This window comes from Haliotis asinina, chromosome 11 (genome assembly GCF_037392515.1).
Source record: "Haliotis asinina isolate JCU_RB_2024 chromosome 11, JCU_Hal_asi_v2, whole genome shotgun sequence".
NCBI classification, from domain to species: domain Eukaryota; kingdom Metazoa; phylum Mollusca; class Gastropoda; order Lepetellida; family Haliotidae; genus Haliotis; species Haliotis asinina.
Window position 1 is genome coordinate 18,336,240 of NC_090290.1, and position 13,936 is coordinate 18,350,175.

General features: G+C 39.8%; 1 protein-coding gene across 2 annotated transcripts in view; it reads left to right on the plus strand.

Annotated features, from left to right (window-relative positions):
• The first annotated feature begins 4,413 nt into the window (after positions 1-4,413).
• LOC137255974 (polypeptide N-acetylgalactosaminyltransferase 5-like) overlaps positions 4,414-13,936 on the plus strand; it is a 320,337-nt gene continuing 310,814 nt past the window's right edge. The window contains exon 1 of one of the 2 annotated variants that reach the window (XM_067793598.1): positions 4,414-4,531. The gene's annotated coding sequence lies outside the window, so the exon portion shown is untranslated. The remainder of the gene's footprint in view (positions 4,532-13,936) is intronic. The other variant, XM_067793603.1, reaches the window with a different exon arrangement.

A 13,936-nucleotide genomic window follows, 5' to 3' on the forward strand; every position in this document is an offset into this window, starting at 1 on the left:
TTAACCAATTCAGCGAGCCTGACCACCCGATCCCGTTAGTCGCCTCTTACGACAAGTATGGTCGCCTTTTATGACAGTCATGGGTTGCTGAAGGCCTTTTCTACCCCGGACTCTCGCGGGTTCGTCGGTCTGTAAATATTTGAGAGTGGATGGGGCAATCCAGTGGTCAACAGCATCAGCATCGATCTACTTAACTGGGACGCGTCAACATGAGTCAACCATGTCAGAACGCCTGATCCCATTAGTCGCTTTTGAAGACCGAGGGCCAATGCTTTACCCGGATCTTCACGGGTGACAATCAACCGGAAGTATATATCTGAACAGGCATATTTAAACTTTTAATTCAGGTTAATGTCGCTTTTTTCAAAAGTAAATGTCCATTTGTCACTGACGTCAGCTCGCAATAAGGTCACGTGACGTGGCTACTCACGACGAGAATACAATGAATACATAATTATGACCGTTAAAGGAGTCTTTTCAGAACTGAGGTGAGGTGAGGTGGAGGCAAGGTGAGGTGAGTTGAGGTGAGGTGAAAAGGGTATAACGTCGTACTTAAGAATATTTCACTCATATGACGACGTACATGCGTGGGTATGTGTGGCTGCGTGTGCTACCCCAGACTTAAGCCGGTTTTATAGTGCAAGCTTTCTGAGATACCATGCAACGCCGTTAGGTTAGATTAACAACTAGACTCTGGAAAGAATATATTTTACAGAAAAAAAGTTCATATTAAGTGCGTGCGTGCATGTGATGAAAGGGAGCCCTGAGACTCTTCACTTTGGAAATCTTGCCACATTTTCTAGGCTTGCGAGAGCTTTCTTGGATGTATTTGCTTCAGGGTCTGTATGAAAGAAACGCCCATTTCAAACATATTTTGATATGACACTGCTGGAGATCGAACCCGAAGACACTCTAACCACTATACCACGGAGGCGTTTTTTAACACTAGAATGATAGTAAGGTTCTGATTACGCCGGATGGTGTATGCATGAACAAAGGGACTAGTTCTCTTCCAAGTACAGACTTACATGTTTACGCACCGCGTGTCGGAGCGCAAACAAACGGCCCATGTGTTAATGACAACCTCGAGGAATTCTCGTCCTTTTCTAATGGGAGACTGATGCAGTCAAACAATTAAGTGTTCATGTTTTAACTTTTCTGATGTAGGTGAAGGTCGTTGATAATGATTTGGAAATTTAACGTGCGCTTTCCGGCGCATTCCAGCTCACGATCGGTTGTTGGTAGTGTGTTTATATGAACGTTAATCTGTGTGACTGATGTCGCTTTCAGTAGCATATCTGCTGTAGCGTGGTCGAGCGATGCCCGGTGATGCAGCTTGTATAGATATGTATCCCAGACAAACAGCCACACTGAATACTGTGGTGAAATATATAGACGTAACGGAGTTAAACAAACTACTACTACTACTACTACTACTACTACTACTACTACTACTACTACTACTACTACTACTTGAAGGTCCGGGGTAGAACAGGCCTTCAGCAATCCATGCTTGCCATAAAATGCGACTATGCTTGTCGTAAGAGGCGACTAACGGAATCGGGTGGTCAGACTCGCTGACTTGGCTGACATATGTCATCGTTTCCCAGTTGCGCAGATCGATGATCATGCTGTTGATCACTGGGTTGCCTGGTCCAGAGTTGATAATTTTTAAAAGAAAACGCCATATAGCTGGAATGTTGCTGAATGCAGCGTAAAACTGTTACTACACCTAATGTTGCTACTGCTGCTGCTACTACTACCACAGAATATGCGAAATACCCATGACCCGCTAGTTCGTGTCTAGTAAATATCCATTCGGACAGTAAACCTCCGGGGTCACTAGCCCCTAATTGGCTGGTGAATAATTATCGTGGAGTCATTTCGTAAATATATCACTCTCTCCGACTTGTTCAGATATAATACATATTAAAATCAATATTGTGGGTTCTGACTAAGACAAACAGGACGATTACAGTACTTGAACCTCGAACATAGGTTCCCGCCTCACCTAAGGGAGACAACTCCGCAAGACAACCGCGACGATGGAGAGATGGAGACGAAGAGACCGTACCTTTATAACAGTTTTAGAAAATGTGATTGATGTATATGTGTGATTGTGTATATTTGTAGTAAATACAATGACGGTCTGTCTAGCAATTGATGAAGAAGTGGCGCTTGTTGACGCTCTGAGAACGTTTCCATGACGACGATAAGGATACAATACAGTGCCGGTGGACCCACAAATAGCGACCCATTCCGCTGTACCAACACAGACCTTACCATCGCGATCATTGTAAAGCCTACAATACACAGAGATCGACTACATAGAGTGGCACATCGAACCATGTCTGTTTTCAGACCGATCAATGCCATGTGTAAGAACGTGTCATCTTCAGCTACTGCCGACAGTCGCACTATTGCAAGATCAAAGCATTGTGTCAAGGCCTGTTTTTATTCTGATCACTCGGATGGATGTAACGTGTTATCTCACGGTGTAAATCGATACTCATGATATCGACCACTGGTTCGCCTCACCCACACTCAGTCGAGCAGCCCCGCTCCTACACACTCTTAAACACAAACACAAAGAGGCACGGAGGAGCTGGTGGCTGTGGGGGTGGGTAGCCAAGACGTTACTGTGTTCGCTGATCACGGAGAAGATACTCGGGTTCGATTCCCCAACTGGTTATATTGTGTGGAGCCCATTTATAGTGTTCCACATGCTAAAACAGGGGTCTAAACACACACACACACACACACACACAGAGAGAGAGAGAGAGAGAGAGAGAGAGAGAGAGAGACAGTGAGTGAGTGAGTTTAGTTTTACGTCGCACTTAGCAATATTCCAGCTATATGGCGACGGTCTGTAAATAATCGAGTCTGGACCAGACAATCCAGTGATCAATAACATGAGCATTGATCTGCGCAATGGGGAACCGATGACATGTGTCAACCAAGTCAGCTAGTCTGACCACCCGATCCCGTTAGTCGCCTCTTACGACAAGCATAGTCACCTTTTATGGCAAGCATGGGTTGCTGAAGGCCTATCCTACACAGGGACCTTCACGGGTCAGAGAGAGACAGAGGAAGGGGCGGTGAAGAAGCCCAGTGGTTAAAGTGTTCGCTCGCCACGGAGAGCACATGGGTTTGATTTTGCACATTTCTTGGTTATCCTCGTATTAAAATGCTACTACCATGCAGCGTAAAACCATTCTCATTCACTCACTCTTTCTCACACACGCCATTTGACAGATCTGGCAAAATAGAAATCTAGCCCGCAACATCTGCTGTGTTTCAGCGAAATATACCAAATCTCAAAACCACATTGCTTCCATGCAGCGTTCTACTTTGTAACATATACATACATATAAAACTAATTCGTTCTATAACGACACTCACTACTGCTCCCAAGCGTATTGAAGTAACCATATGATCACGAACAAAAACTCCACCGAAAAAGCCCTTCTTCATTACCTTGTGTTTTTGCCAGCTTTGATGATCATTCCAGGTCCTAAACCAATTTCCCAGATCGCAATTAATCAATGGAAATGACAAAAGTTATATTCGTCTTTGTTAGTTTCCCTTGCTTTCAATATTTAACTCCTCAACGCATCAAAGTCTCTTTCACAAGCCTGCGTGATTGAATGCTCAGTACACATTCTGAGAATTGAGAATCGCACACAAGAAGAGCAGTATGAATAATTTAAAGTACATAGTCAATAAAACGGCGATAACAAAAGTGAAGATGTCAAGCAATATCCATTACGTGAACAGATAGGTATATCTGCAGAAATATGAATCTTTGCGTTAAAAAAACACAATCAAAATAATCAAATATAAAATTTGTCAAATTTGGATGCTTTGTCGCATGCTTTTTTGAGAGCGCAGCAGCCTAGTGTTAATGAATTCCTTAAATTGTGTCGAACATATTTAATTTTCAATGTTCTTGCAAGTGACCAGTCAATGGAAATGTTTATTTTCTAAAAGAAAAGATTAAAGAACTACAAACGATATAAAACATCAGCCATGTTTCCCGTCAATGATGATACAATTATCCGATTTCCCCAGCATGTGATAGTTGACTACATGGGCAGATCTCGAGGCCGTAGTTCTCACGATTGAAGGCTTTTCGTACCAACGAACTCTAGTTGAAAGTAACGAGATGTTTTAAGAATACACCCCAAAGTACATACCACAAAAATAAGACATTATATGGTCTCTGCGCAGTCAAACAATGGGGTAGGTGATGTTCACAGATCTAAAACTACCTGATGTAAAATATGTGGCAAATCTGTAAGGAAGCGCACCTTCAGCACTACCGGTATTTATGTCGATAGAGCTGTTCGTTTTCAACGCCAAGTGCACTGGGTGAATCTTTCTAAAGAAAACAATGACAAGTCGAGTCATCGCCCCCTGGTGGTGACAGACGAAATCTCTCGGAAGTAATTTAGACCCCTGAATTCGTGACTCGACTAAAGCGCGTCTGCATACAGTCAAACCGGCGGATTTTGAAAGTTTATATAACGACGTGAGTACTTTTATTTGTCGCTGTGTTTGCATTCGCTTGAGTGGATCGATAATTGGTTACTAGAACTAGATCACCACGAAGCAATCGAACCGTCAACAAGTTGTGACAACAGTCGGAATTCCCTCTGTGTCTAAGTTAGATCCTGTTGGGGATTTGGGATGAAGCTGGCATGGGTTTGGCACATACAGTTCGGGTTATGATTAAGCAATGCTAGTTACCTGTTTAATTCGCTTGATACCTCGCTCACAAACTTTACTGACTCGTGGCAAGTTTTGTTCACAAGGGTAGAAGTATCCTAATGGAGGGGTGTTACAATGGGCGTGTCTGACAATGACGGTCTTAGAGAACGGAGGGAAATGTAGTTTTCACAACAATATTTCGGGGTTTTTTTGCACGTCAGATGTATCTCAACAATAATTGTTCATGCAATGTCAGTAACTACTGACAATACTTATTTCCCATTTAGAAGTGTCATGTAATTAATTGGATACATGTAATAATTGGTCCATATACTTTGAAACTGTTTTCAGTTTCAGTGAAAAGTGTTTTTAATCTTACAGTATCTATTGAAAATAGCTTCTCATATTACTTAGGTCTATCATTGGAACGACTAATTTATATGTTGAATATACTGACCATCTGCCCAATATCAGATAACTGACTTAAGTGGCATTTACAGGTGCTTGTATGATGAAGGTGTTGTTTTCTATATGGATCAACACCTTCTGTACATATACTGTTTGCCGAACAGTTATTGCCATATTTTATCAGTATTTACAAAATTACTTTACCATTCATTAAATTAATTAAACAGAATTAATTATGATACTTAACTAGTTATTCTCTGATGGGTCCAGCCTGTTCACTGCTGCTGATTGTGTTTGTTTGTTAAGGAGTGGAAGGAGTTAATCATTGCAGTAGATGTTTTCTCAAAACTAGCTGTAACAGTTATTGCCATTTCAGAATTTCACATGCCATTATGGAATAACTGATTGTGTGACTATTAGAGTATTTCTTTTACAGAAGATTGACAGGGAGTGACACGAATAGTGACTTGTGAACGTGAAATTTCAATTACATAGATTGTGTGACATTCCCCCGACTAATTTCAGAAGTATTATAGGGTTCGTAACTTTATCTTTGATTTATCTCTTATGTTACTCACCCTAACAAATTTTCTTTTGCTGTCTTTCATTCTTGTCAAATACTGGAATTGTAATTGACTGGAACTTTGCACATGTGATACTGATGTACGAGTCCGTGGTTACGATAAAACCTGGTGGAGATCTTTAACTGTTAGGCAGCTAATACTGTTCACTAGCCAGAAAGTGTGGTCAGGAAGAATATATTTATGACTTCAGTGGGACCTTCCTCAATGTCAGATTGCAAGATTCAGAGTCGCACAGTATGAAAGACAGCTAGTTCTAAACTTGCAATATTACACTATACCCATATTTTTAACAAACATAAATCCATGAAGATCCGGGGTAGAATAGGTTTTCGCCAAAACATGCTTGCCATAAAAGGCAACTATTATTGTAGTAAGAGACAACTATCGGAATCGTGTGGTCAGGCTTGGGGACTTTGTTGACAACCAATGTCATCAGTTTCCCTACGCTCAGATAAATGATCATAATGTTGATCACTGGTTTGTCAGGTCCAAACTCAATTATTTACAGACTGCTGCTATATAGCTTGAATATTTGCTGAGTTCGGCATAAAAATAAACACACTTACTCACTCAAAAAAACAATCTATATGAAATTTCCTTGACAGTATGCAGTTTATCACAAATACTCACACAAGGTTATAGTGTATGAATTTTAATATGCAAGCTGGCATGCTCAGAATATATTTCTTAAAAGTTTTGTTGGGAGATGTGTAAGTTTATTGGTCATTTATTGATTTTTGATAAGCTGAGGGCCAGTAGCTGCTTGTAACAGCGTTGCTAAACATGGCTGTTAGTTGTATTGTTATTACTGTTAGTGTTAGTCCAGATATAATGGACTGGCAAGAACAGGTCAATGGCACACAAAGGCCCCATTCAATGCATTGTTAGACTGATATAATATAAGCGATATAATACATTGTATAGTAAAATTGATCTCAATGTGACCTATATAGCTCATATATTAATATCCTTATGATATAAAATTATAGCAGACACATGATTTAATTAAGTCACACAATCATTTAAAAAAAAGAGCATGTATAAACATACTGATAAGATACAGCCAAACATTGATCCAGTCTTCGAGGAACTATAATATAATCAACCGCATAATGTATTATAAACTCCAAAAATCAATAATGGTACCATCATGTATAATACAAAATGTTCTATATATACAATATGTGTTCTTTTTGCAAGACATAAAAGCAGGTTTGGGCAGTAAAATCAGTGTTCGAAATAATTGCCGGCCTGGAAGCCCAGCACCGGTTGTTACTGTATTGGGCTGGCAGTTATCACATATATACGGGCCTTTGTAGCTTTCAGTAAATTACCTGTCTGTTTTTTTGCTGGAATCTTTCCCTTATTCTTTTTCTTTATTGACGTTTGAGAATGATTCATGATCCATCATGTGACGATAACTTACTTTCATTTCCTGGCACTTGAGGGCTTTGTGTATACGAATGTCTGTAACCAGTCTTTTACAAATAAAAACGTCTCTCTGCACCGTAGGGTTTGCTAACAGATTTTGTAGAAGCAATGTGAAACTATGTACAATGTAGTCTATTTTGTTTTTACTGGCAAGACAAAAGGGGCCTGCAAATTTCATTCAGGGCCTGTATATTATAAAGCCTGCTGGCAGCAGCATGCCCTGATGGCCAACTGGCAAACTAAAGTATGGCAAACACTAAGTAAAATGTGCATGGTGTTTAAAATTTAAAACTAATTTGTCATCATCACAGAGATTTAAGAAGTTTAGATAGCTTAAACTGACATTTTCATATAAACTTTCACGTACTTAATCATGTGTGGGGCAATACAACAGGCCATGTCTTTCATGAATGCTTTCACTGTGCATAAAACATACATTGTCAATCGTGTTCACATTTGCCTATCTGCCTGTTTCCAAATGCAGTGGAACAGTATCTGATAAGCACTGTGAAAACTTACAATGGTCCTTTGGTCCCTGACTAGTAAAAATTCATTAGGACCACCAAATTTGCAGTGGTCCTGGAAGCTGGTATTGATAGTTGCATGCATGTATGAATATTATTTTGGACCGGTGAAATACAAACAGGACCACTAATTATTGTCCACTCACTTGTCATGTGGGCTAGTGGGAAATCTTGAAAGGTTTCTATCCCTTGATGTATATCATGGTTAATGTCTGATTACAGTGACCAGTGTAAGATTTATATATCATTATGGAGATCACATTATAATACATGCCTATTTATAGTGTTCTTGAACTACTTTTCTCGTCACAGTGACGTCATGATAATGCAAGAATACAGAATTGTTCTTCTGCAATCATGCTTTGTCAAAAGAGCATCTGATGGGGTTATTCACTTGGTTGATATATGTCATCATAACTAACTGTATACATTGATGCTCATACTGTTGATCACTGGACTGATTTTACAGAACGCAACTATATAGCTGCAGTATGGCTGAGTGCAGTGTTAAACAACAATCAAACAAATTATAATGCATACATAACAATTAAGCTTATTTTAAATTCTGTTGTAGAATATTGATTTCAGTATTATGATTGTCTGGATATCTCAGTACAATGAACCCACAGTACATGCCACTTTACAATGATGTCATTATCATGCATATTCCCAGGTGCTATGGCTTCAGGTGCAGGGGGTAGCATTGTGGCTTAAGCGTTCTCTCATCACACTGAAGTGCTTGGTTTGATTCCTGTCATGGGTACAACATATGAAGCCCATTTCAGGTGTTTCCCTCTGAGATATTGCTGGAATATTGCTAAAACTCACTCACTCACTCACTCACTCACTCACTCACTCACTCACTCACAGTTTTAAGAGGTTTCATTGATCATAAAGACACCCATGATCCATAAGTCCAGTGCCATAAAAGGTGACTATGCTTGTTGTATGAGGTGACTAACGGGATCGGGTGGTGAGGCTCACTGACTCTGTTGACACATGTCATCAGTTTCCAATCGCGCAGATCAATGCTCATACTGTTGATCACTGGATTGTCTGGTCCAAACTTGATTATTTTCAGACCGCCGCCATATAGCTGGAATATTGCTGAGTGAGGCGTAAAACTGAACTCACTCACTCACTCATAAGCCCAGTGTAACTAGTGCTTTTTACAAAATGCTAGCTACAAAAGAAGGGCTTATTTGCCGCAATGCCAATGGGCCAAAGGGTTGCCTAGGGATTTAGGTTTTAAATTCCCCTCATGGGTACAATTTGTAAAGCCTATTTCTGTTGCCTCATCATTTTAAGGGGATATTGCAAATATGAGGTTTGAAAGTGAAAATGAAATATTGTTACCATATTTTGCTACACAAATGTTTCTAAAAGAAGGTTTGTGAATATTTATGTTCAATTCTTTGTTAAAGAACTTTATAAACCATCATGAACGTAACAGATATGAGAGATTTGTTGCTCGGTTAGAGTAATTCAATGACAGCAATCATCCAAAGCATGGCACCAGAAATGGCAGTGTTTTCCAATATCCATCATTTAAGATGTCTAAGGAATTCTGGAATTACATAAACATTTATTGAATGTTAATGTATGGCATATTAAAGAAGATATTTGATAAAATTTTCCTTTATCAAACCTTGTCTTTTTGTTCCCTCTGGTAATGAGTGAGTGAGATGTATCTATTGGGATTTATCCAGTATTCCTAGTTAAGTGCTCTTGACAGGAAAATTGGGAAAACAATTTAAAATTAATTTAATATTAGATTAAGTTATAAAGTTGATATTTTCTTAAAACCAGAGGTATTGTTCCATTGCATTCTGTGCAGTTGTCTATAACGTGCGATAATGTCTTTTCTGTTAAAATTACACAAGTGTTTTTTTTGTCCCGTTATCAAATCAGGAATATTTGTTTAAATTTGTGTTTTCTTAAATTTCTGAAGTATTTAGTTAAATACAGTAATGTTGTCTGTCTCACAAACCTGTAACCCTTATGGCCAACTCTTAAAGAGATAGATATTACTGTAAGTGAAGCATGTCTAGATTTTCACTGCTTTTGCTACTGAGCTTACATCTGAGAAAAGGTCCTTTTCTTTAGGAATGTAGATGCTTTTTCTTTTCGAACATATTTATTTTCAAAGACTAAGTATCTAAATTCCCATCGTTAATTCTTGTTTCCATAGAAATACAAGTTGCCTTCACTAAGCCATAAGAAGTTAAGTTTAACACCAATAATAAAAGAGTTTATAATTTATTTTATCTTGGCGTATTTACTGACATTTACATGGCTTAGAGCTGGAGGTTGTGCACAGAGTCTATATTTGGAAAATCTGTGATCTTACATGTTTTGGGGCTACAAATGACCAGGGTTTTTGAGGAGATGTAAGTTGGTGTACGGAGTTCCATCCCTTTGGCTTATGTGTATACAGACTTCAAGGTTTGTTTCATTGCGCCAAAGACCTGGGTTCCATTCCCCACATGAACACAATGAGTGAATCACGTTTCTGGTGTCCCCATCCATGATCTTGCTGGAAAATTGAAAACCTTGAAAACCTGCATCAACTGGGGATTTCTGGCATGCTGTGATAACTGGAGTGTATTTCAAGAAAACATGAGACTCACCACAGGATTACATTTGAAAAGGTGTAAGACTGACTGACTGACTGACTGACTGACTGACTCACCCACCCACCCACCCACCCACCCACTCACCCACTCACTCACTCCAGAGGCTTCAAGCATGTAGAAGAACCTTTGATTGCCTAGCATCCTGTCACTGCCCTTTATTCTGTCAACCGGTGCACAACAGCCAGATGAACATCACCCAGTGTGACATATCATTTGATCCCTTGTTCATTTTCAGAATCCTCATGTTCTTTGGTTGATGTCTGTCCCCTATTCCTTCCCTGGTGACAGCGCTGTCTCTACCCTTCCACTGGGTGCAGAACATTAGCATACCAGTCAATCAGAGCAGAAAGTTGTAATGAGCATATCGTGCAGGAGAACAGTATCGCTAAAGAATCTCAGGTCGACAGAGTCATCTATAAATGAATTAATCTGACACACTGCATCTCCCTGCAACTTTCTTGGGTAAATAAGCGTAAAATTTGCCGCTTTCATGATGCATGTGTCTTCAGGTTAATAGGGTATGGTTATTGCATGGAGGTTGGTGTCAGGAGGTTCAAGCAAGAGCAAGCGAATAAAGAATTTGTTGGTTTGTTTGTTATTATATATGGTGGCAGCCAGTAAATAATTGAGTTTGAACAAGACAATTCAGTGATTGACAGCATGACGATCATTCTACGACATACATTGATATGTGTCAACCCAGTCAGTGAGTGAACAACTGATCTTGTTAGTCACCACTAACAAGCACAGGTTATTGAAATATAAATTCAAGCTGACAAACACCGGCAATTAATTTAGACTTGCTAGGTGCAGTCATGATTTTTGCAGGTCTCTTGTGTTAGACTCTTTGCATTCCTACATGTTAATGCACTTATGGTTGGGGTAGATAATTCAGTGATTATTGTAAAGATCCTTTGCCCTCTGTATGGTTTTGTGCCCCTTTTAGCAATATTCCCGCAATATCACTGCCGTGAACTCCAGGAATGAGTTCACCACATTGTAGCCGGCATCAAACCCGGATTTCAGCAAGATGAGAGATCATTTAAACCATTAAGCTTCCTTGTCACACGTATTAATAATGTAAGAGTTAAATGTTTCTTTACAGTTTCTGGATGATTAGACCCGTGAAGGTCCCGGGGTAGAATAGGCCTTCAGCAACCCATGCTTGCCATAAACGGTGACTAGGCTTGTCGTAAGAGGCGACTAACGGGATCGGGTGGTCAGACTAGCTGACTTGGTTGACACATGTCATCGGTTCCCCATTGCGCAGATCGATGCTCATGTTGTTGATCACTGGATTGTCTGGTTCAGACTCGATTATTTACAGACCGTCGCCATATAGCTGGAATATTGCTAAGTGCGACGTAAAACTAAACTCACTCACTCACTCACTCACTCTGGATGATTACTCAAGTTTACTTTAATGCAAGAATTGTTGAATCTGTTGTGTATATATAACCTCTTACCCTTCTCTGTTTAAGTTTTTCTACCAATGTTAATCTCAGTTGCCAAGTGACCAGCTTTTTGACAGACCACAACCATGGAAAGATAGCTCTTGTTAATAAGACAACCTTGACATTGAATATGAAAAATGGATGCTTGTCATACCAAACATTAATCATCCGAACATGTTAACCCCCAAAATTATGAGTGAGGTTTTAAGCTAAATGGTAATAGTTTGTCACTTGAGATGATATTCAGTCATGAGTGATTTTGTGACAAAGTGGACAAAATATTTTGTACATATATTTCTGGCCCAGAAATCCTTGTAATTTTCTTACAAGGAAGACGTCTGCTTTGTTGCACAAGTATTTTACTAGACTCAAATTGGCACATCCATGAGTTATTTTTATCATTCTGATGCATTTTTTTCATTCCAATTTGACAGAAGTTCGTGCTTCAGTGAAGAAATGTATCTCCTTTGTCAGGGCAAGAATAACGAGACAGAGTTTCAGCAATGAGCTGCCATCCTGTCATGTGACGGATGTATTTGTCTGACGTATGTTCCAGAGAATCTGACCATTAAATGGATATTGGCTAGTGATGTGTAAGAAGTCTGGTGCATTTTGAAGAACCCAAACTGCTTGTTAAGTTCAAGGAAATGTTCCTTTGGGAGTCTTGTGTCTCTTCAGAGCTCGTAAGAAGAGAGTGGAATTGCTTGATATGGCACTCTGACAAGACTGAACAAATCGTTTTGGCTCATTTGTAAAGACATGAAAATGAGAGTAACCTGCTTACGTAACAACTGAGCAGATGTTATATGTAGGGTACATTGGTTGAACCAGTAGGCACCAAGTGCTGTCAGTTTTCTTTACATTGGGTAAGACAGATAGATCTCAAGGGTTGTTTCTGTTATACAAGGCTGAAGTAAAATGTTATTTCACATCATACACTGACAGTGTCTTGTAAATTTTATGGTCCCTGCTGTAGTCTATTTGCGGTGAAAACTTACCAATAAATTTCACTTTAAACAAAGAAGTAAATCACATAAAGTGAAATCAGGTTTGGAAATCCTTGTAATTTTATTTTGCCAAATGAAAAGTAAACTCTCAAAATTTAATCCAACTTAGGATAAGAGCTGTTTAATAACCGATTATAGTTCTAAATCGTTATTATTGGTTTGTATTACAGGAAGATAAGCGCAGCAGTTGGAACAGTGAAACAAATGCACATGCAGTACATGACAAGCATTAACTTCGACCAGCCCTACTTGTTATCAGTATTTCATTTAATGTGTGGATTCTCAATCTTTAGTCTGCTCTATTTTATTTACTTCTTTTCAAGGGGCAGTGGGGTAGCCTAGTGGTTAAAGCGTTCGCTCGTCACGCCGAAGACCCGCGTTCGATTCCCCACATGGGTACAATGTGTGAAGCCCATTTTCTGGTGTCCCCCGCCGTGATATTGCTGGAATATTGCTAAAAGCGGCGTAAAACTAAACTCACTCACTCACTCACTTCTTTTCAAAGTGTAATTCATTGGTACGTTTTCACTGTAAACAGACTATAGACATCCACTGCTAGACAACATCAATCCACAGTCTTTGTATGATGATAATGTCATTACTGCAGTTATACTGAAGTTGCCTGCTAATACTGACATAGTTAGTTTGATGTTGGTTGGTATAGCTAATTTGTCGGACCTGACACTCTTAACTCAACCATAACTCAAGCAACCATAATTCAATCACACCTTACACATATCTAGTCCTTGGAGGGATATCTGACACCAGGCTAGTCTTTCGAGGGATATCTGATACATGGCTAGTCATTAAAGGGACACTTGATACATGACTAGTCCTTGGACTGATGCCTGACACATGGCTAGTCCTCGGAGAGATGACTGACACATGGCTAGCCCTTGGAGGGATGCCTGTCACTTGGATAGTCCTTGGAGGGATGACTGACACATGGCTAGTCTTTGGAGGGATGACTGACACATGGCTAGTCCTTGGAGAGATGACTGACACATGGCTAGCCCTTGGAGAGATGACTGACACATGGCTAGCCCTTGGAGGGATGCCTGTCACTTGGATAGTCTTTGGAGGGATGACTGACACATGACTAGCCCTTAGAGGGATGCTGGACACATGGCTAGTCCTTGAGCGATGCCTGACATATGACTAGTTCTGGGACTATCACATGCC